Source organism: Sciurus carolinensis, chromosome 10 (assembly GCF_902686445.1).
Source record: "Sciurus carolinensis chromosome 10, mSciCar1.2, whole genome shotgun sequence".
Lineage (NCBI taxonomy): Eukaryota > Metazoa > Chordata > Mammalia > Rodentia > Sciuridae > Sciurus > Sciurus carolinensis.
Window position 1 is genome coordinate 98,818,681 of NC_062222.1, and position 24,651 is coordinate 98,843,331.

The following is a 24,651-nucleotide window of genomic DNA, read 5'->3' on the forward strand; positions in this document are numbered from 1 at the left end:
ATATTAAATAGATCAAATTGATTTCAGTTACACACTTTCAGTTGTATCACATTCTGGATGGCAAAGAAAGACTTCTCTTACTATAAAACCCAAATAGTCTCTCTGAATAGAAGAGGCCAACTCAAGTGTCTTTACCCAGTGCAGTACATGAAGGTGCTAAAGACTTCTATGTCTTACCCCTTTAGTGGCTTACATTGTTCAGACCGCATAGTGGGAACATAATTTTTAAAATCAAAGGACAGCCAGGCACTCTGGTCCCAGTGACTTGGGAGGGTAGAAAGTTCAAGGTCAATCTCAGCAACTTAGTGAAGCCCTATCTCAAAATTTTAAAAAGGGGCTGGGAATACAGCTCAGTGGTAGAAGCGCCCTGGGTTCAATCTCCAGTACCACCAAAAAATTAAAAATAAAATCAAAGCACAAATATTACATCTGTACAACTTGAAGACATTTTAGATATTTTAAATTATTAGGGAATGTCAAAAATGATATAGAAACCATGAAAAATTGCTAGGGAAGTCTGAAGAAATTAAAAGTTGATCACAAAGCATCTCAATTGTTACCTGTTATTGGGGAGATGAAAAACAACTACTTATATCAAAACATTTTGCTAAATTAGCAAAACAAAAGTGTAAATTGTAGGTTCTTCATTATCAAATGATCTGGGCAAGATGAATAAATTCTGCTTTCCAGGAGTAGACATTCTGCTATCACTGGAAAACATGAATTCTACTTAAAAACTGAAAAAGAAAATCCTTAATTCCCATATTTACTGTTTCCTTTTCAGATTTTTTTTTTCTCCAAAAGATTCTGTCAGCCATTGTGCTTCAAGTAGATACAATCCCAATTTCCAGACCAAATGTGACAATTTTTGTCTTTCATCACAAAATCTTGATTTAATACTTGGTTTCTTTCCTGTAATATTTTTAAAGTTTTTAAAATTAAGGAACTCCATAAATAGTTGGAACTGGAGAACATCATGCTAAGTGCAATAAGCCAGAATCATAGTCAAGGATCAAATGTTTTCTGTCATGTGTGGAAGCTAGAGAGAAAAAAGGAATAAAAAAGAGGTGTGTGTGTATGGGGGTCTCATGAAAATGGAAATGAGAGCAGTTTGTAGAAGCAGGGGACCAAGGGGAGGGAGGAGGGGAGCCAAAGGGGAAAGACTGGGGAATATGCTCTGTGCATTTATGAATATATCAATGCATTCCAATTTTACATGTAAGTGTAATACACTAATTAAAAATAGAGGGAAGAACAACACAGTAGAGGGAATGGATCGCACTAGGGATTAAAGTGAAGAAAACTATGTTATGTGCATTTATGAATATGTCAAGATAAACCCCACTATTATTTGTGACTACAATGCACACGCACAAAAGTAGCTCCAACCTGAAGCCTGAATTTTGGAATAACAGAAAAATTTATAGTGGTTCTGGCTGTATTTGTCAATGGTTTCTATATTAGTGGTACCACTCTTCTGTTTGATAATATTAAAGTTAAGAACTCTAAGAATTGAAAAACAGCTAAGAATTTTTGGTAAAATTATAAATAAGACATTATTTTTCCTATAGTAATAGATTTTTCTAAAAGTTGGAATTAATGGATTGAACCGACTTTTAAATTACGCTAAGGTTTAACATTCTTACATTGGGAAAACCTGGCCTGCGGAGAGGTAGGTATACCTGCTCACGAACATAAAACATAAGCAGTGTGATTTTATTCTAAATGCGACACATGTAACAAAAACTCATTATTTTCCTAAAATATGGAGAACTTACCAGAGGCATTCTTAGGTTTATGGGCTCTGCAAAGCCAGCGTTTTAGTCTTATGGTAGTAAAATACTTAGTGCCTGATGGATGGTAATTTTAAATTATTTATTTATTTATTTTTTACAGTTTTTTGAATAGAACCCAAGGCTTTACATGTGCTAGTCAGGCACTTTACCACTAAGTTACACCTCTAGCCCAGCTGGATGGTGATTTTGTAGTAGATTGTAACAATAAGATCAACCACTCAGCCTTGATTGACCAGTGTTTTTTTTTTTCTATTCAATATGTGTTACCTTTGTTCCACTATAACAAATGCCTAAGATAACTAAGAAAAGGTTTATTTTATAGTTTTGGAGGTTTCAGTCCCTGATTAGTTATAGCCCTGTTGCTTTGGACCTGTGTCAGAGAAGCTCATCATGGTGGGGTGCATATGATGGAGTAAAGCTGCCCACCTCAAGGTTGAAATGTGGAGAGAGAAAAGAGACCAGGGTCCCACAATCCCCTTTGAGGGCACACCCACAAATGCTCTTAACTTTCTCCAACTAGGCCCCACCTCTTGAATGCTCCACTGCCTTCCAGCAGCACCATTTTGAAGAACAATCCTTTAACATATAGGGACATTTAAGATCCAAACTACAGCATACTACCTGGAGGAAAAATGAGTTAGGTCATCCATAAATAAAAGCACTACATAGTTAAGCCATCAATAATTAGACTGTGCCAAGAAAGAGAATTCCAGAGAAATTATGTGTGGGAATGTATTCTTTTCTCTTTCTGTTAGCACTGGTTCTTCATTTAACCATAGTCCCCGTTCATCTAAAAAAATAATAATAATGTGGACTCTCATCTGGAAGAAACCCCAGAGGTGTCAAACAGGGATGTGCTTGAGAACCAAATGGACTGAAAAAAACCAACCAACCAACCAAACAAACAAACAAAAAACAGAAAGGAAAGAGAAGGGGGGAAAAAGGCAGAAATAAGAGAAACAGAAGGATGGAAAGGACATTAAACCTAGGAGGTCTGTCACTTGTTTAAAGTCACAGGTTGTTAGTGACAGTGCAGAATAAAAACTTCAGTCTTATGACCTTAGGCATATCACAAACAAGGGGTCTTCTTGCAGTAAATACTATACACAGAATCTTTCTTTTCCAAAAGGTAGTGATAAAAATCATTAAAGTGAGTACTTGAAATCCACATGAAGAAGCCTCATCAGAATTGATTCCGACTCAGCATTGCTTGTACCCACAGCACCCAAAGGCACATTGTGGGCCCCACCCCTTAAAACATAGCTTGTCTTCTCTGTAAGTGATGTAATGTTAGTTCTCTCTACTGCCCCCGATCTGAGAACTGCGACTTAGACATTTAATTATTTATTACTCATCGTGTGAAAACATTTAGAATGGCTGGCAGCCTACCAGACCCAGAGTTAAATACTCTACAGCTTGACTAGACTGTGGGGTAGCCAACTTTACATCAGATTAAACACATTCTTTTCATGATGAATAGCTTGGAACACAGAAACTTGATTTCATTACAAGAAATGCAAGAGGTGTGTTGTTTTCTAAATTAAAATTATTTTATGTTTTACTGCCCCCATACTAATTACAGTTATCAAATGCATTTTCTTTGATGGTGATGAGTTGGAAAGGAAAAGGGCAATGAGAGACTGGGTAGTAATAATTTTTTTTTTTTTTAAGGGCTCCTACAAGACCTGACAATGCAGCCAAAGGATAAACATTCATGAATTTTATGCTAAAAAATTTACATTTCATTAACATTTTGATTTAAAAGCACTAGAAATACTGATTGGTGGGAGGGGAGGTAGGGTGGGGAGTGTTCTTACTGAATTTTCCAATCAAGTGAATAATGATAACTATATCCTGTATCTCTTTACTGTTGATTTCCTTTTTAAAGTGTAAACTAAGTGTAATGTGTCCTAACATTAATTTCAATGAAATCTACTTTATGTATAAATCTATGCACTTAAGCTCCACATAGTATACCTTATGTAATAAGGGCTCAGGGATAATGAAGGGTACTTTGGGCATCATTGCTCAGCTGTGTAGTAAAATAGCTCTCCACAGACTTGCCATTCTAGTTTTACATCCATGTGGATAGAAAGTAACCTCTTAAAAATAAGCAGCAATATAAAAACACAATATTTGATGTCAGGATAGAATTGTTCAATCCTACTTTGCCATTCTCCCAAACAGGTTATTTTGGGGGAAATTCTGTAAAGTTATAACAATTTGGAAGTGTGATGGAAGGAAATAGTGACTGACTGATACAACGAATTGAAATGTTGGCACAGAGAACTGAAGCTGAAGGGAGCTGGCTGTCTAGCAGGCTGCCAGTTGAGGGTAATTGACAAGCAGGTGTCTGAGAAATGACAGGAAAGGCCCTACTTTTAGTTTTGTCCTCAGCAATAATGACATCATGGTTTTTGGCCATGACTGGGTAAAATATTCTCCAAGAGTAAAATTGTGTCATATAAAGATGAAATGTGGTAAACGATAGTGTATGTTACAATATCTAAAATTGTTTTTACTGACCAAATGCCTTTGACCAGAATCTTCCATTTAAGAACTTCTTGTGCAATTTGAAATTTTACCATCTTAAAAACAACAACTTTAGAGATACATACATATTTAAGGGGAGTACCGGGGATTGAACTCAGGGCACTTGACCACTGAGCCACATCCCCAGCCTTATTTTGTATTTTATTTAGAGACAGGGTCTCACTGAGTTGCTTAGTGCTTCGCTGTTGCTGAGGCTGGCTTTGAACTGGAGATCTTCCTGCCTCAGCCTCCCGACGTACTCTAGTTGTCATTGCTCAGCTGTGTAGTAAAACAGCTCTCCATAGACTTGGGATTTTAGGCATGTGCCACTGTGCCTGGCTCTTCATATATATTTTTGATTAAAATATGCTTTAAAATCACAGTTTCAAATACTTTTATGAATGTTCTTTTTTTTCTTTTGGGTGTTTGGAGCACTCTCAGCAAAATATCATTTTGGAATTCTCTTCCTGAAGAATCAGCTATCAGTGAAGAATTTAGCCTTTTGATGCGTAGGATTACTGAAGTCTGACATTCATATCCCCACCCCATCCCTTGGTACTGGGGATTGATCCCAGGGGTGCTCTTCCACTGAGCTACATCCCAGCTCTCTTCATTTTGAGATAGGGTTTCACTAAGGCTGGCCTGGAATTTGTGATCCTCCTGCTTCATCTTCCCAAATTGCTGGGATTACAGACATATACCACTGTGCCTGGATTATTATCGATATTTTAGTGCCACTGTAAGCATGTTTTCTTTGTTACCAATTTTAATAGTTTTTAAATAGTTGATTAGCTAATCACCTTTCCTGAAACAATAAAGGAATACAGCTCAGTTTTAAAAAATCTACCTTTAACTGGAGAGTCTGTTACATTGACATAGACAACTTGCCTCTCAGTTATTTCAAACATAATTGTAGCTGTATGACTTTATTTCTGTCATTCCCAACAACTATGTTTTAGGTTTAAGGACTGGTTTTATTGATTTTTTTTAATCAATTCCTAATTCAAAAGAGAATATTGGCTGGTTTCCATTCTGTTCAGTTTGCTTCCCCTAAGTAATCACTCCATTGTGAATTGTTTTGTTTTTGTTAATAGTATTTATTTTCTTTCTGTTTTCAAGAAGGCTGTTATTACATTGTATCCCTGAATCAAGTATAGTCAGTAGTCTGGGATAGCAAACAAAGACTGAAAAAATATAGTTTGCTTCAAGAGATAATAGATACTACATAACCTAAAGACCTGTTGAATGTCTGTGCTTAGATAAGCAAAAAGAAATTCAGTTATTTATATTTTAATCCACAATAGATTTTAGGGAAATAATCTGAAAATTATTAGTATACAATTATGGCTAGTGAACCATTTATTAAATAAATGATCAACATAGATTTCTTGAATCATTGCTGGAAATGTGTTACTAATGAAATTGGAGACACTTGAATGTCCTAGGGGGTTCATCCTTTGAGTTGATTTGGTGAGGGAACACACAGGACATGGTAGGACTACAAAGAAGCAGAACATTTTGCATTGGGAGAAAAAGTCGCCAACTGAAACTTAACACGTGGGAAAGCAGAGGTGTAAAGATGTGTTAAAAACTGAGGGGTTCTGCATGACAAAAATAGGGAGAGATGATCTGGTTCACAATAATTATCTATCAAATTAATGAATCATGAGGAAACTTCAAGAGATTAAGGCCAGTAAAGGGAGAAGAGACATATTTCATGCTGAAATTTCAGTTCTAACCTTAAGGATGCTGAGCATGTGAGTGGACGTGATCATTAATAAATAAAGCTCATGCTGACCTTGACAGTAAACTGCAATGTTAGCCTGATTTAACCTGTAGAGCCAACATGGCAATTTCTTAAAGAACTCATTATTTAGCAGCAAGACCAAATAACAGGTAATAGAGAAGAAATAGAGGTATAGAAAAACTGCTTTTCTCTTTGTTAAAATGAAAGACTGGCCTAACAATTCTAGATAATTACCTGGAGCATCATCAGGGAATCATTTTGGGTTAAACCTGGAATCTGGTTCTGGCTCTGCCGTCTTCCAGCTGTGTGACCTTGGAAATGTTACTTAAGAGCTCCATGCCTCTATTTCCTCATTTGTAAAATGGATTTTTAAAAAGCATCTGTTTCAAGAAATAGCTGTTTAAGAATTAAATAACGTATGTTATGCTGGCAATGAAGCACACAGGGATTGAACAAAGTTGGGTTTATCATTTGTTGAAATTAGAGCACATGCCATGGGGAATCATGGGTGCTGAAAAGGCCTGGCTATAGGATTTGAACTCATGTTGAGTGGTTTGGGAAGCGTTCAAGGAAGCTAGTTTGCACTAGATTTGGATTTTCTCAGGAAGTTGGGTAATTTTATGATGGGATTTCTTAATGGATCATATTCAGGCAGTGGGGGGAATGAACTGAAGTTTAAGCTGTACTTAGTCAAGAGCAGCAGTCACTCCTGTTAGTGCTAAAAGGGAACGTTTGTCTTGTGCTTTGCACTGTGACTTTGTTTTTTGTCTGTACTTAGACAAGATGTGAACAGGTCTTTTCTGTTTGTCTCATTTCATCATGGTTGCAGAGTGACCTTGCCTGGGAGATAAAATTTATGTTCAGTAGGGGAACTTCAAGGCTCAGCTGATAGATAACACGCCAGCTTCTGGGTTCCAGGGCTGCTTTTCTCCTCTCATCACTTGGCACACTGAGCTAAGCTTAAAAACTATTCCCGAGGTAACCATGATATTGACCCAATTCTCATGCATTCTGACGCCAGCATAATGGCTGGGTTGGTTCATTTTTTAGATTAACATAGCAGTATTACTTCTACTTCATTGGTCAGTAGTTCCTTCTTTTCTGTATAAATATATTTGTTCTTAGATTTTGAATTTGAGTTAGTATTTATGATATTCAAAAAAGATAAGTCAGAATGTTAAACTTCTAACAACACATTCTTTGAACATTTTTACCAAAGTTTAAAAGACAGTTTTAAAAAGCTACTCATTCCCACACCTCCATTTTATCTTTATTGCCTTGGTCAGTCTTCATAGCTTATCATAACTGAACTGAAATACTCATTAAGTGTAGTTATTTATAAACATCTATGTTTCCTGCTAGGTCATGAAAGCAGGGCCCTGACAGACTTGTTATTTTATGTTTCCACCTCCCCCAACTGCTTGTCGAGATTGCTACTCACCTCTCCTGTGCCACTGCCCTCTTACTGGGTGACATTTTCACAGTTCATCCTCTGCATGCATTTTCTGGGCTTGGCTTCTCTGACAGTAGTGCTCCTGGGTGTTTGCTTCTTGCTTCTTCCACGGGCTCTAGCTCCCCCTCTTATACCTTAAATGTTGCTGAGCTCCAGGGCTTAGGCCCAAGACTTCCGCATTTCTCTTTTCTACTGATCTCATGTAGTTCCATGGTTTATACACCATTGGTATGCAATTTGTCTCATCAGCTCTGACCTTTCCACTGAGCTATAAATTCAGATCCCCAAATGCCACATGACCATTCTCTACTTGAGTGATATAAGCATTTTACACAAGTGACCAAAGTAGCTGGTGCACACCTGTAATCCCATCTGCTTCAGAGGCTGGGGCAGGAGGATCACAGATTTGAGGCCAGCCTAGGCAACTTAAGGACCCTTCCTCAAAGTGAAAAAATTTAAAGAGGGAATGGGGATGGAACTCAGGGGTAAAGTCAAGTTTGAATAGTTTGGACACATGAGGTTAAAGTTTTGAATAGTTTGGTATGCTATCTGTGACTCAGCATTAGGCCTAGCATGCCTGAGGCTCTGAGATCAATCCCCAGCACAGCAAAAACAAAAACAACAAAAGAGAGTTGCCCTTTGGACTGGTTCTCCATGTGAAAATTGTTTGTTCTTCGTTCTTTTGCCTTCACCTTATAGCGTCCTCTCTTTTTTCTCCAATATTTAAGACAAAAAACAGAGTTGTTATTTCCCCTCCATTTCCTGTACCCCTCATTCAACCTCAAAAGTGCATCTTCAATACATTTGTTTCTTTCCATATTTGTTGCTTGCACTATTGTCTAAATTTCTGTGATCTTCTGTTGGCTCTTACCTGAATTACCGCTGTAGCCTCTGACCTGTTCCTCCAACTTCCTGTACAATCTGGCCACCACCAGTGTCCCACCTGCCGTAGTCAGGCTGCATTGTCTTTTTTTAGTTACTCAAAAAGGCGAAGTCAGCCCTCCCTCAGACGGTTCAGTGCTGTCCCAGCCTGGACTGACGGACTCCTCCCATAACATGAGTCTCAGCACAGGTGTTCCTCCCAAATGCAGGGAAACTGTCCCCACCCCATCCCCATCACTGGAGCGTTATCTTATTTTATTTTCTTCTTTATACTTTCACTGTCTGGATTTATCTCATTCCCATTTCCATCATGTGGTATGTCTTCTGTTGAAATATCAGCTCCCTGGAATTGAAGGCCTCTTCTGGTCGTTGTCATTCCCTGGACTATATTCCCAGGAGCAGAAGTGTTGCCTGACGCATCAGAGGCACTCCAGAAATATTGATTGACTGAATAAATAAATAAATTTTGTAATTATATTGTTTTAATATAAAACTGTTCTTGCCCTTCAGCTTTTTTTTTTTTTTTTTTTTTTTTTTTTTTTAGATAGAATTTCACTGTATTGCCCAAAATGACCTCCAACTCCTGGACTCGAGTGATTCTCCCTTCGCCACCCCACAACTGGCAATTTTTTCTCTTTCTTTATCTGTTGAGATGGAACTCAGGACCTTGTCCATGCTAAGCATGCACTCTACCCCTGAGCTATACCCCAGGCTCCTGTCAGAGTGACTTGGACCCTAGGAAAATGTGTCTTGTTTCTCCCAAGACTCTGGAGTTCCCCATACATATTTCATTCCTGGCCTTATAACTCATTCCTTACTTTGAAAACCTTTGTACCTTCCTTCACTAGACCAGCCACTGCTAAAACAAAAAGTCTCCAAACCCTTTCATATAAGGCTGGGGGTGTAGCTCAAGGTTAGAGTGCTTGCCTAGTGTATGTAGGGTCCTGAGTTCCATCCCAAGTACCACAGACAAACAAATCAAACCCCCTTCAGAGTGAAAGGAGGGTGAGAATGTCTGAATAAGCATCACAGCTCATCAGTATAGGCAAAAATAGCAAACAGACAGTGTCTTGTTATAAAAATCTCCGCCCACACACTTAAGCATTTGATTTACCTTTGATTTAAGTAAACAAATACACTTGCCTTGTGTGGTTGATAAAAGGCTAAATGGTATTGTGTGATGTGAAGAGAAGATGAGACAAAGGTTCAAGTCAATGTTAAAAATGTGTAAATCCGATAGATGATAATTTTAGCCCACACACAGACTGTCCGATGAGGGAAAACACATGAAACAAAAGCAGCATGAACATTTCTGCCCAGCTGTGTTTGTCCAAAGTAGTTAGAGGAGAGATGGAGAGTGCAGTGCTCTCCTTCCCAGCCACAAAATCCCAGCTTCGAATTGTGTGAGGTAGATATAAAAAAAAAATTAAAAATTCAAGTGAGTAAAACAAGAGAACTTTATCAGGATGTATTTTCTAATATAAAATGTGTCTGTGCCAAGTGAAGCTTACTGAACATTTGTAAGTGGAAAGCAGGAGCTGGGGACGTGGCTCAGAGGTAGAGCACATGGGCTCAAAGCCCTGGGTTCGTCTGGGCTCTTCCCCGAAAAAGTGTGGGGAAATCAGAGACTGATTACTTACTCTTATTTACCTCTGTTTATTTTCCTTATTCAAAATTTGTTTTCAAATATGACAAGTCTTCTGTATCTAAGACAGTTTATTTAGGAAACAAGTAACTCATGGGTTAAGTTCAAGTTTAGCAGTTCATGACTTAAGAATTTCTCTAATCAGATATGACATTTATTTTTGCTGACATTTTTACTAAGTCTTTGCTTTTGTTTTGTTTTTGGTACTGGGGATTGAACCCAGGGGTACTTCACCACTGAGCTACATCCCTAGATCTTTTAAATTATTTATTTTTGAGAGAGAATTTTTAAAAAGTTTTTTTAAAGTTTCCCCCATTAATTTATTGATGTTGATGATAATAGGAAGAACACAAAATAAGGTGTAGACTTTTAGCAAATATTAAGTATATTATACAGTATTTTTTAACTATAGACTCTACTATATAGTAAATCTTGAAGTTATTAATGCCAGAGTTCCAAATTTGTAGTTCTTTAATAAGGTATTAGTTATTCTGGGATACTTGCCTTTCAATACACAATTTTTTTATTTTTAAATTTTTATTCTAATTAGTTATACATGACAGCAGAATGCATTTTGACTCATTATATATGAATGGAGCACAACTTTTCATTTCTTTAGCTGTACATGATGTAGAGTCATACCATTCATGAGATCACACATTACCTAGGGTAATTATGTCTGTCTTGTTCCACCATCTTCCCCCACCCCATTCCCCCTTCCCTCCCCTCATTTTCCTCTGCCCAATCCAAAGTTCCTCCATTCTTTCCTTGCCTGTCCCCCATCATGGATCAGCATATCACATATCAGAGAAAACATTTGACCTTTGGTTTTTGGGGATTAACTTATTTTGCTTAGCATGATATTCTCCAACTCCATCCATTTACCTGCAAATGCCATAATTTTATTCTCCTTTAAGGCTGAGTAATATTCCATTGTATATATATACCACATTTACTTTATCCATTCATCTACTGAAGGGCATCTAGTTTGGTTCCACAGTTTAGCTGTTGTGAAATGAACTGCTACAAATATTAATGTGGTTGCATCACTGTAGTATGCTGATTTTAAGTCCTCTGGGTATAAACCAAAGAGTGGGATAGTTGAGTCAAATGGTGGTTCCATTCCAAGTTTTGAGAAAGGATCTTGCTAAATTGTCCAGGGTAACCTCAAAATTGCCATCCTCCTTCCTTAGTCCCCTCCCGCTTCCCCCTAGTCACTGAGATTACAGTGGTGCATTGCTGCTTTACCAATAGAAGGAGAAAGTGTTTTAGTCAATATTGTTATGGTATGAAATACATAGAAGCAGAGCAGATTAAAACAACTGTAAAAAATTTGTCATTTGCATTTGGTCTATCCACATGATTGTTATCTGCAAACAAACGATGTTGAAAAGATTTGGAACTTGTATTTTAAACAATGGTTTTGCCAAAAGGAATAGGAGTTGAAGAAGAAAAGTAACAAATATTAATAATTAGTCATGAGATTGTTTTTTGCAGTGCTGGGGATTGAACCCTGGACCTTCAGTATGCTAGGCAAGTGTCTACCACTGAGCCTCATTCCCAGCCCTAGTCATGAGATTTTGATTACAACAAAATTGCTTTTTTCTTTAAATAATGATGGAAGATAAAATAAGCTAGTTTTTCTTCTTTTTGAAAATTACTTGCCCATTATTACTGAATTGGAATGTACCAAAAGTAAATTAAAGGTACTTCTGAGTGTCATTATTATTTATCACTTTAAAGCAGAGTGAAATCATTATGATGCTGCGGACCATGTCCTACTTGCTAAACATTAACTATAGATCATCCAACCTGTTTGGCTTGTGGCCTGGGCTTTAACCATCTTTTCCATCAGCAATTTCATAGTATTATTAGTAAAGCTAGTTTTTTAAGCCCCGGTGCTTATTTTTGTGTTCGTTTCAGTAAACCTAACTCTGGGACTTCTAATATTTCCACTGTCAATCAATCTCCATTATTTATTAACTGCCTTCAGTGTTCTTTGCTATGTGCCTTGTCCAGTGTTCACTCACTGGCAGAGACCAAAAAATCAAGGTCAACGCCCTCTTCTCTGCATGACTGGCACTTTGCTAAGGACTGGAGGGAGTTAAATAAAATTAAATGTAGCTAAGAGGGAAGCTCAGGGAGGAGGGCTTATCACAGCACAGAGGCTTCCAGCAGTCTCACCTTCAATTGGAATTTTTTTTTTACTTTATGTAGTTATTACTATTATTGTTTTTGGTACTAGAGATTGAATTTAGGGGCACTTTACCGCTGAGTTACATCTCCAGTCCTTTTTTATTTTTTTTATTTTTGAGACAGGGTCTCGCCAAATTGCAGAGGGTCTTGCTAAATTGTAGAGCCTGGCCTTGAACCTGCTATCCTCATGCCTCAGTCACCAGATTCACTGGGATTATAGGTGTGTGCCACCATGCAGAAGCTAGTGTAGTGTTTACCTGTTGTCCCAGTTACCCGGGGCTGAGGCAGGAGGAGCAAGATTACATAGTGAGACCCCACTTAGGAAAAAAGCAAATACAAACTCCAGGCAAGTATTAAAGCTTTCCACAAAGGAATAATGCACCCTCAAAGATAATACACAGCTCTGAAGAGTGAATTTTGGGGGTAAAAAGAGCTTTCCTGCATTTCTGTTCTTAGTGACAAGGTTGGGGAGCCTGGCTGGCTGTGAAGAGCCAGGAATGAGGTGGAGGAGTGAGGTGCTTGATTTATCTTTCTTTTGCACTTCAATTGCAAAAAGACCAGACAGAATGGCACAAGTGAGTCAGATCAAATCTCTTTTTTTGCATGAGTCTCAATGTTCAATATTTAAAAACATCAGCCTGGAATTCTTGAAAGCATGGACATCCTAGGAGGAAGTGGTGAGAAGAAGGAGAGAACAGAACACAGAGGTGGCACTGCCTTATCCTTGAGGGTCTTTCTAAGGGCCATTTAGGGTGGGGCCCTTTTCCCTGGAAATGCAGATTATAGGCAGTCCCGGGATCCACATCCGAATGCAAGACAGATGAGGGAAGTTAATAAGGGGTGTGTGTGTGTGTTGTAGATCTGGCACATTTATGTGCCAGGATCTCTGGTCTTCTCCAAGAGCCCCTCACAAGACTCAGAGGCAGCGCACAAGGAAGGGAGCTTTCCTGAAGTATCTGGTGGTGGTATTGTCCTCAGCTCACTAAGAGGACTCTGAACAATGTGACTCCTATTAGAAATGAGAACAAGTACCTATTGTTTAGGACTAAACAGCTCTAAGTGTTTCTTCTAGAGATAATTAATTTAATTAAAATGGTCCCTGAAGCCAAAGGAGCTTCGTATGGAGCTCTGCACACATTCCTTCCAAATTCCAGCACAGAGCTATTCAGAATTAGCAAACTATCCACCCCGCAGCTCACACATGCCTCTGACGCTGGGGGAGGGGCATTCGTTAGTTACCTTGTAAAGAAATGATCATCTTTTTTTTTTTTCATTTGTTCTAATTAGCTATACATGACAGTAGAATGCACTCACACATAAATGGAGTATAACTTCTCATTCTTTTGGTTGTACATGATGTAGAATCACATGGTCGTGTAGTCATGTATGCACATAGGTAATAGTGTCCGATTCATTTTACAATGCTTTCTTCCCCCAGACCACCTCCCCTCCCTTTACTCCCCTCTGCCTAATTCCAAGTACCTCTGTTTTTCCCTACAGCGCCCCCCCCCCCCCCATTGTGAATTAGCATCCACATACCGGAGAAAACATTCAACCTTTGGTTTTTTGGGATTGTGAACTTTGTTTCCAATGATGTGGACATATTTTTCTTTGGAGTGGTGGAAGAAGAGAAATTTGTCTTGTTGATTGCTTTCAAATCAGAGTCACAGTATAGCCTCAGCATCTTGGTGCTCAATAAATAAATGAATGACTGGATGAATAAATGAACAAATGAAGATCTACCCCTTTGATTGGGAATAGACTGCTTTTTGTCTGTTACCTTCTAGTAAGTAAATTGAGTAGTATTTGATCTTAGATCAAAACTACCAAGCTGCCATGTATCCCAAGGGGACACACTAAGGCAATGAATGGTGGCTTATTTATTATGAATATAATTTAATATGTTTATTCCAAATCATGAGGCAGGCACATTTGGGGAGGTCACATGGAGGGGCCATTTGGCAAGCAGATTGTGGAGTCAGGAAGACTGGTTCCTGGCTCTGTCCTTTCTTGTGACTTGCCCATGGGCACACTTAAAAAACTTCTCTCAGCCTCAGTTTCTTCCTCTATAAAATAGGATGATATAAAACCCAATGCATGTTTTTGTGATGTTTAAGTAAAATATTTCATTTGTTCGGCATGTGCCAGAAGTCTGCTACATGCTGGGTACTGTCCTTTGGGGTGTGTCAGTGAACAGAATGAAGATCTTTATCTTTTGTGACTTTTGCACAAGTCTAGGGAGGGTAGGGGGATGAGAAGCAAACAAAAAAATTTATAAGTATAATAAACAGCATATATAATACATTAGGGGTTCTGCATGCCAAGAAAATAGTAGTGCAGGTCAAAAGTTGGGAAGTTGAGTTGTAGGACATAGGCGACTGGGAGTGGGTAGCAATTTTCTATGGGATGGGCGGGGGGGGCACTTGGAAGGGCGATGCTTGAGCCCTCCCCCCTCAACAACCCTCTCTCCACCCCGAGGAAGCAGGCCCTCTGCACTTCTAGAAACAGGCACTCAGGGAAAACAGCAGCCAGTGCAGGGGCCAGTAGGCAGGAGTGTGCCAGCCCTGTTGGGGAGCAAAGATCTAAGGATCCAGTGTGGCATGCAGGGGAGAGACCCTGCGGCTCAGGTTGTACAACTGGGACAGCTTCTCTGAGCGAGTTCTAAACATCGCTGGTGTTGGCCGGTGGTTATGGAAGAAAAACAGCAGATTTGTGTGCGATGATCAATTGTGAGAATGATCCAGTGGAGTGAGAATCAGTGATGCAGGAGAGAGGAGATCAAGTGGCCAGAGGATGGCAGAGTGAATGGACAAGGACATGCAGGTTGAGCATTCCTGACACCAAGTCTCCAATCTGAAATGCTGAGATTCAAAATTTCTTGACCTCCCTGCCACATGACTCTCAAAGTTTCAGATTTCAGAGCATGTCAGGTTTTGGATTTTCAGATTAGGAATGCTCAACCAGTAAAATCTATGCCAATACTCCAAAATCCAAAAAAACTCCAAAACCCAAGGCAGCTGTGGTCCCAAGCAGGACTATGAATGCAGGCAACATTAAGGATCCACTTTACTTTTTTATTTTTTCTCTTTCCATTTTTTTTATTGGTGCATTGTAGTTTTGCACAATGATGGGATTTGTTGTTACATGCACACACTGTAACAAGATTATTTGACCAATATCGCTCCCCCCGCACTTCCCCTCCCTCCCTGCCTTCAACCCCCTGGTCCCTTTCCTCTCCTGATCTCCCTTTGACTTTTATGAGATCCCTGCATCCCCACTTTTCTTTTCCTTTTTTCTTTCTAGCTTCCACATGTGAGAGAAAACATGATCCTTAACCCAAGTTTGGCTTATTTCACTTAACATAATGGTCTCCATTTTCCTGCAAATGACATAATTTCATTTTTCTTTATGGCTGAATAAAACTCCATTTTGTATACATACCACATTTTCTTTATCCATTTACTTGATGGATTCCTAGATGTTTTCTATAACTTGGCTATTGTGAATTGTGAATTTTGCTACTATAAACATGGGTATGCATGTATCACTGTAGGATGCTGACTTTATTTCTTCAGGATAAATACTGAGGAGTGGTGAACTGGGTCATATGGTGGTTCCATGCCTGGTCTTTTAAGGAACCTCCATACTGATTTCCATAGTAGTTGTACTAGTTCGCAGTACTACCAATAGCATAAAAGTGTTCCTTTTCCTCCACATCCTCTCCCCATTTAAGGATTCATGATAAGGAACTCAAAATGAGACCAGTCTGCAAGTCAAACTTTTCATGAGACACATCAACCACTCCAGTCTCAGCAAAGTGTTGGATTTTTCCAGAGTTGTTTTGCTAAGCAAGTGTGACAGGCCAGAGAAGGGCAAGGTGTTTGAGGGGTTCTGAAGTGGGTAATTAATACAAACTGACATAGTCAATCAGGTCAGGGGAGAAAATAGGATCTGGTATATAAAGAGGGGAAGGACCCAGGCAGGGGAGCCCAATGGTCTAGAAGGATTGGAGGTATTGAAGTGCTGGAAGGAGCATGCTGGAAAGATGGGAGGTGAGGTCAGAGTGGAATGTGTCAAGGTGTGAAAATAAAACTAAAATCTCAGGATCATGTTTGATACAGAGCAGATGCCCAGTACTAAGTTGCAATTGTTAAGGATTTGTAATACTTTATCTAAACCCCACTAAACCTATGTCTTATAATCCAGAATTCTTTAGACTGTAGAAGTGCTGTATGGTACATGTTTATACACCCACACCAAGGTTTTGGAAAACCTTCTGCAATCCAACACACTCATATGTCTTTAATGCAAATCTGTAACTGTTCATATTAAGTGGGATACAAGGTATCAGGTAGGTACAGGTCAGTTTTGCTATTTATTAAGTTTGGGCTCTAAATTTAAAAAGCAAAACAACAATATTGGTTTCTGAAAGCCTTTGAGCTTACTGAATTGCAGAGAAGGTGGCACTGTACTGACACTTGGACAGAGCATTGTGACCTTAGGGGAAATCATTGTATCTCTTGAGGCATTAGTTACTTCAGTGGAATAAAGAGGACCTAGAGTTTGGAGATTTCTGAGCTCTCTCCAGCTTGGCATGTTATGATTCCTTGAAACCCTTTGCTGGACTTTCAAAAACAAATTGTTTCACTAATAAAGTCTTCATAGGACAATGGGATAGAGAGGCTAGGCCTAAATTTTCTATTAATAAATGACTTATTTTGAAAGTTTTTTACTTACTGTTTTTAGATATACATAACAGTACAATGTTTTTTGACATACCATACATACGTGGAGTGTAACTTCCCATTCTTGTGGTTGTACATGATATGGAGTTACACGGGTTGTATAATCATATATGAACATAGGAGAGTTACGTCTGATTCATTCTACTCTCTTTCCTATTTCCATCCCTTCTGCCTTCCCTTCATTCCCCTTTGTCTAATTCAGTGATCGTCTATCTCCCCCGCTTATTGTGTATTAGTATCCACCTATCAGAGAGAACATTTGGCCTTTGGTTTTTTTGGGGGATTGGCTTATTTCACTTAGCATGCTATTCTCCAGTTCTTCCCATTTACCGACAAAAGGCCATAATTCCATTCTTGTTTTGACTAATATTCCATTTTGTATATACACCACATTTTTCTTTATTCATTTATCCATTAAGGGCACCTAGCTTGGTTCCATAGCTTAGCTCTTGTGACTTGAGCTGCTATAAACACTGACGTGACTGTGTCCCTATACTATGCTGATTTTAGGTCCTTTGAGTATTATACCAAGGAGTGGGATAACTAGGTCAAATGGTGGTTCCATTATAAGTTTCTGAGGAATCTTCATACTGCTTTCCAGAGTGGTTGCACCAATTTGCAGTGCCACCAGCAATGTGTGAGTGTATCCTTTTCCGCACATCCTCACCAACATTTATTGTAACTTGTATTCTTGATAACTGTCATTCTGACTGGAATGAGATGGAATCTCAGCATAGTTTTAATTTGCATTTCTCTAATTGCTAGAGATGTTGACCATTTTTTCATATATTTGTTGACTGTTTTTCTTCTTCTGTGAAGTGCCTGTTCAGTTTCTTTGAAATGGTTTATTTTGATTGAACTTTTTATAGTTCAACTTAAACTGAAATTAACAGAAGAATTAAGAAATTTTCCTTTCTATATTCAAAGCTAAAGAAAAACTTAAGTCGACCACAGGAAATTTAGCATTCATCAAATTTTGTGAAATGTCACAGATCAGATAGATTAGAAGTCCAGATGACTTAATAAAGTTTTAATAAAAAGTATTTTTTAAAATCTGCATTGTGTAATTAATTTTTTGTGCTACTGGGGATTGAACATGGGGCCTTGTACATTAAATTAAATTTTATTTTTTATAACTTAAGTATTTCCCAACTGATCTTCAGCCACAACTTGCTCAGATAGCTAGATGAGGCAGATTTTAATTGACTGCATAATATCATTGCATATAAAATGCTAAAAAATGCCTTCTTGAAGATAATGAAATACATCCCCTGCTTTTGGTAGTTCCTTAATTATCTCAGCAAATCTTTCCTTTGTAGGAGCAGCAGAGAGTCGTGTCAGCCCAGCATTGTGTAGTTACATATTCCCCGGGGAAGCTTCCCAGTGTGGAATTCACTCTCTACAAGTGAGCCCAAGTGGAAAGAACGGAAGCGGAACATCCTACATGCATCCAACCGCCATTGCCACTTAGACTTGATTTGATTCTTGTCCTTCAAACTTACTTTACACAATGACTTTTCTCCAGATTTCAAGCTGTTCTTTACCCCTTTCCTTCCTTCCTTTTTCTTTTCTTTCTTTTTTTTTAAATTTTAGCTAAATGCTACTCATTTTTTTATCCACAGTAGGTGATGACTTAGGGAATCCTTTTCTGTCCCCACTCCCACTGTCCTTTCCCAGATTAGAATGGGTGTCCTCCCTAAGTGCTCCTGGAGTAACACGGCCTAGTCTCCATTGGCGGACGCACTCCTGCAGTGCCCCAAGCTTGTCCCATGCATCTGTCTTAGGCCCCATTGCTTCTCAGGAGCTTACCTGTGTTAGGCTAATTAAAGCTAGAGTTCATCGTCACAGAGGCAGACCTTGGCACTGTAAACCCAGGACAGTTTTCATCCCGCTCTGGCTGAGGCCCAGGGAAAAAGAAACGAGATGCACCCTGACTGGTGGGAGGACTTAAGAATGACCCTTACTCACCACCCCAGGGATGTGTGAATGCCAAAACTGAAAGGTCCCCAGGCAAACGGAGGCCTCCATCTGATCAGGCAGAGACAGCACTTGTCTTAGCGGGCATCAGCAGATAAAAGAGGAAAAGCAATAAAGGAAAACGATTTTCCCAGATGCAGCGGCACGCACCTGTAATTCTGGCAACTTGGGAGGCTAAGGCAGGAGGAACGCAAGCTCAAGGCCAACTTGAGCAATTTAGGGAGACCCTGTCTCAAAAAATAAAAAGGACTAGGGATGTAGTTCAGGGGTAGGGTGCCCCTGGCTTCAGTCCCCAGTAGTAAAAAAGAAAGAGAAAGAAAAAGAAGATCCTATTCCCAAGGCATACATTTGGCAATATGACAAATTCTTATTATGCTTCTGTGCCAGATACTACATAGTGGTATCTATCCAAGGAGCCCCAGAACATCCTCTTCTGGGGGACTTTATTCCCTAAGGAAAGACTGTGGGGGTTCAGATCAAATGAGACATCTAGGTCTCACCATACAGGGTTACAATCCCTGATTGTTATTAAAGGGTGTGGACCACCCACCACATACTCCTAAAGACCATCACTGCCCTGTATACAGATAGCTGAACACCAAACACGCTCTCAAACTTCAAACTTAGCATTGATCCAAAACTCAAGCTCTCAAACCGCTGGTTGTAAACAAATTCCATCAGTCAGCATGCTGTCTAAGGCTCTCAGGTTTCCACTAATTAAAACAGGAGACTAGTGAAAGGTTCATTTTAAAATATCTGCTCAGGGGTGCATGTCCACACAAGAGGAGGTCCTGGGGTTTCCTATCTGGATATCACTATGTAGTGCTTGGGATAAGTTCTTGGTAAATATTGGTCGTACTATTGAATGAAGCCTTGAAAATGGAGTCTTGTTCTTTTCTCCTTTCCTCTGTTTAACATTGTTGCCTGGGTTAAACAGGGTGGGTTCACAGCTGCACAGGACTTTGAAGCCCTCCTATGCAGGAGTAAAGTTCTCCTCTAGGTGCACAACCAGCCTCCCTCTTTGGCTGCAGAGTCCAGCCAACATCCTCGCTGGCTCTGATCATTATTTGTATGAATGTGGGAGCAACAGAATAGTTGCTCCACAGAGTAGCCTGGAACCTAGCTGCTTAAGGCATGATCCTCAGACTGGCACATCAGTGTCACCTGGAGCTTACTGAAATGCAGAGTCTCAGGTCCCACCCCAGATTACCTAAACCAGAACCTGCGTTTTAATAAAATGCACAGGAGATTTTTTTTAAATATTTTAAATTTATTCATTTATTTATTTTTTATTTAGCTTTTTTCACCGACTGCATTTCGATTCATTGTATACAAATGGGGTGCATCATTTAGTTTCTGTGGTTGTGCACAATGTAGATTGATACCATTCGTGTAATCATACATGTACATAGGGTAATGATGTCTGTCTCATTCCACCATTTTTCATACCCCCCTCCCTCTCATTTCCTTTTACATATTCTAAATTTCCCCCATTCTTCTCTCATTCCCCACCTCCCCACCCCCATTATATATCATTCTCCACTTAGCAGGGAAAACATTTGGCCTTTGGTTTTTTGGGCTTGGCTTATTTCACTTAGCATGATATTCTCCAATTCCATCCATTTATTTGCAAATGCCATAATATTCTTCTTCTTTATGACTGGATAGTATTCCATTGTGTATATTTACACAGGAGATTTTTGAGAATGCTAAAATTTATTAAACATGAAACTGGAAAGTCAAAGGAAGACCAAAACAGGAACTCCCAAATATAGATGACCAGAAAGACAGCTCAAAGAAAAATGGAAAGGGTGGGCTTGAACTGCAACCCAACCCAACTGAAAGACAGTCAGTCCAAGGGTGGTGATGGTGTGGGGCAGAGGAAAATGAGAAAGGACACATAGTCATGCCAGGCCTAGAGCTAGAACTCAGGGAAACGAACATGACCAATGTCAGTGATGGAACGTGGTTAGGGCTTGGTGGACCCAGCTTTGGGGTCAGAAGAGGTTTAGCGTCACACATCCTTGGAATTCCAGTTTTGGCTTGTTATCTACTGTTCTATCACAAACCATTCTATAACTTAGTGACTCACTACAACTACTATTTCTTTGTTCCTGATTTGATGTGTAGGCCTTTTCAGCCTGCTTAGCTGGGATGGTGGGTCTCTGTCTATGACTCAGGTGTTTCAATCAGCTGCAGATCACCGGGGTTGGTTGGTTCCACGTGGCCTCACTGGCTTCTTATGTCTGGTTTGGCCCGAATGACTGGGATAACTGGGCCTCTCTCCATGAAATCTCATTCTCGAGGACGTGAGCCTGATTTTGTTCACAGGTGAGTGTTCACAGGGCCAGAGCAGCAGCTGAACACCCTTCAGGGCTCAAAGCTTGGGAGTCACTTCCCCCACGTTCTATCAGTCAGGGCAAGTCACAGGGTCAGCCTGGTGGGATGAGCTTCACAGAATGTGTGGACATCTACTTCACTGCCAGGTGCCAGCGCATTGACCTGCAGCAAGTTACTTAACCCTTCTGAGCTGCAGTTTTCTTGTCCTCTAAAATGTAAACAATTATACCTTTTCAATTGGGTTTTATTATGAGATTCACAGTGCTTGCGATTGGCATGTAATTAGCACACAATCAATGGTAACTGCTATGAGTAATGCATAGGTCTATTAACCATCCCAGGGAGTCCTCTCTCTACAGCTTCTTTCCAATTCTGCATGGACAGTACTTTTCAAGTTACTAAAGTATAATATTTCTTTGACAGGTTTGAAAAGAGGGTCAGAGAGAGGTGTGTGTTTGTGGGAGATAGACAAAGAGACAGACAGAATACAAGAGTGATCTGACGACCACTGACTGATAAAAGAGAAAGAAGGGCCTGGTATGGTGTGCGCACCTGTAATCTCAATGACTAGGGAGGCTGAGACAGGAGAATTGAAAGTTCGAGGCCAAATAGACTCAGCCATTAAGGGAGAATTTGTCTCAAAATTAAAAAAAAAAAAAAAAAAAAAGTGCAAGGGATATAGCTCAGTGGTAAAGGACTTATGGGTTCAATCCACATTATCTTCTCCCCCCAAAGAAAATGAAGATGAAGGAAAACTGGATATTTGGGTGCATAACTTACAGAAATTAGGCACCCCATTGACCAGGCAAAACATAAACCATCAACAATGCAGAGCCTTTCCATTAAGAGAAACCATGGACGAGCATCACTACAGAGTTCTTTAGAAATGAAGAATCTGGGCTGGGGAGATAGCTCAGCTGGTAGAGTGCTTGCCTCACAAGCACAAGGCACTGAGTTCGATTCCCCAGTACTGGGAAAAAAATGAAAGAAAAAAAGAAATGAAGAGTCTGGAGCCCCAGTAGGGACCTACATCAGACTCTGTACCCGAATGAAATCCTGGGAGATTTCTATACACATTGCAACTTGAGAGGCCCTGATACAGAGCCCAGGTCCACCTCGCCTGCTCTGCTGCTTCTGAACGGGGGTGCAGCCCTTTGGAACAAACAAAACTACTTCATATGGATTTACTGGGAAGCGGAACAGAACCGTATCAACTTTCCCTCACCTTGTAAGACCAAGCGGGTCAATTGAAGGGGACCAAGTGATAGGCAGAGCCAGGGAAAGGGAAGAGAGAGAGACAAAGAATTTTGTAGGATTTCATTTAAATAATTCTAAGGACCAGAGTGGAAGAATAAGAAAACATTCAGAATAGGATCAAACAAAAAAATAAATCATTTTGACCAATAAAGTGGTAAGCTAACTGAGGCAGTGTCTGGCGTATAGATATGCCAGGTAAGGATGTGTTTTAAAATTGGGGGTGACCAGCATCTTCTAATGGGCATGGAATTGGAGTTATTTCTGCTGATGGTAATGATGAAGAGTTTACTATGTCGAAGTTCATTGTCATGGAGCAAACCAAATCTCATACTGAGTATGAGACGCCTGTAAGGTCTGAGTAAGGAATCTCACACCTCAGCCAAAACCCTGTTTGTCCTGCCCAAGGAGTGACTTCCACTGGTGTGAGACAGTGAAACTGCTCTTAATGGGACTTCATCCTGTTCGGGCTTTGAGCTAGGGAGGTAGTGAAGTAAACCAAATCCATAGGTTTAGTATTTTTATATAAGCTTGGGAAGAGATTTTTATAAATCTCAAGGACAACGTGTGTTTGTTTGCTATTTCAAATATTTGTAAAAGAGTATTTGGCCTGCTAGAGAATTGTGATCTCAACTTAAAGAGTGTATTTTGTAATTTTTAGTTGAAAGGTATAAAGATTTAAAAGCCTTTTGGAAGGCTTAAGAGAATTTGAGTTACTATAGTTTCATTTTCCTAGAGTCACATAAGTATTTGAAAATATTTTGCTTGTTAGAAGCATTTGAAGTCCTAAAAAAGATTTAATATATTAAAACTATAAGTGCAGTTTGAAATCTGTAAGGGAATTTAAGTACATTAATGAGATCATCTAGTAGAATTTAGTTCCTATAGCTTTAGTTGACAGAAATTTAATTCCCTTGAAAATGATGGTTAAACTTTACTTGATTTATAAATAGAATAATAACATTTCTATGTTGAACTTTAATACTTTAAGAAAACTAGGTTTTAGAATTAGTTAAAATTTGTTCCTTTAATAAATTCATGTTAAATTAGAAAACTCCAGGTATCTATGAATTGTCTCAATTATGCTCTAAGAGTTCCCTTGAAGGACTCTAAACTCATGTTGACATAAATAATTCAAATTGTCAGCTGTACCCTATAAGTTTAGAGACCTTTTGAAGCCAGGAATAATTTTTTCAAGCACGAGGCTCACCTCTCACCCAGACTTTCAAAGCCACAACATCTTCAGCTTCATTTGTGAAATTCTCCAGCACACAAGCTATAGATACCTGGCCAGCTGATTGCACAGTGGCCTCTAGGGTGGTCCCTTCCAGTCACTGCCACCACCTGCGTTGCCTCCAGAATCCCATCACAGGCAGAGGAGGTGGCTAAGTCACCCATGACCCCCGTCTGAAGTTCTTCCATGATGGCTGCTGACCTGTGTGTCCTTAGAATCACAAGGGTTTGTTAGCTCACTGTCTCCTCTCAAACAACTTGGAGCTCAAGCCTGTATTACAGATTGCACATGGCTTGCAGAATTCTGTTTTAAAATGATGCTTAGCTTTAAAGAACATATTTTCCTTGCAGTGCAAGGCTGCCTTCCTGATGATGGGGATGTTTGGGACCCAAACATCCAGACACCCAAATTTAAGCCAGGCTTGGACTTCCACAGACTGCCCAAACATATGTCTTGTCTTTTTCCACCAGGAGACTTTGATTCCATTGACTATTCTGGTACTTGGGGGACAAAAAGAAAAGAGAGACAAGATTCTGCACCAGCCCTCCCTGTAGAAATGACTTTGCCCACCTAGTTTGAGAACCCAGCAGGCTGAGTAATGGAAACTTCCTGAACACTGGTCTACTGATGCCCGGTGGGTACTTAACGTTGTCAGGTCTGTCCCATTCTCCACCTTTGTGGGGCGTCAAGGAGAGAGGGAAACCCAGACAAAACAGCAAGGTTTTCTTAATCCAGGATGCTAAAAGGCAAGCTCTTGATGTCTTTGCTTCTAAATCTGTGGGCTTGATGGCGGTGGGTATTGTTTCTGCCCACTTCCTTTTTCCTCGGTTCTTTCCCTTCTGAAACTTTT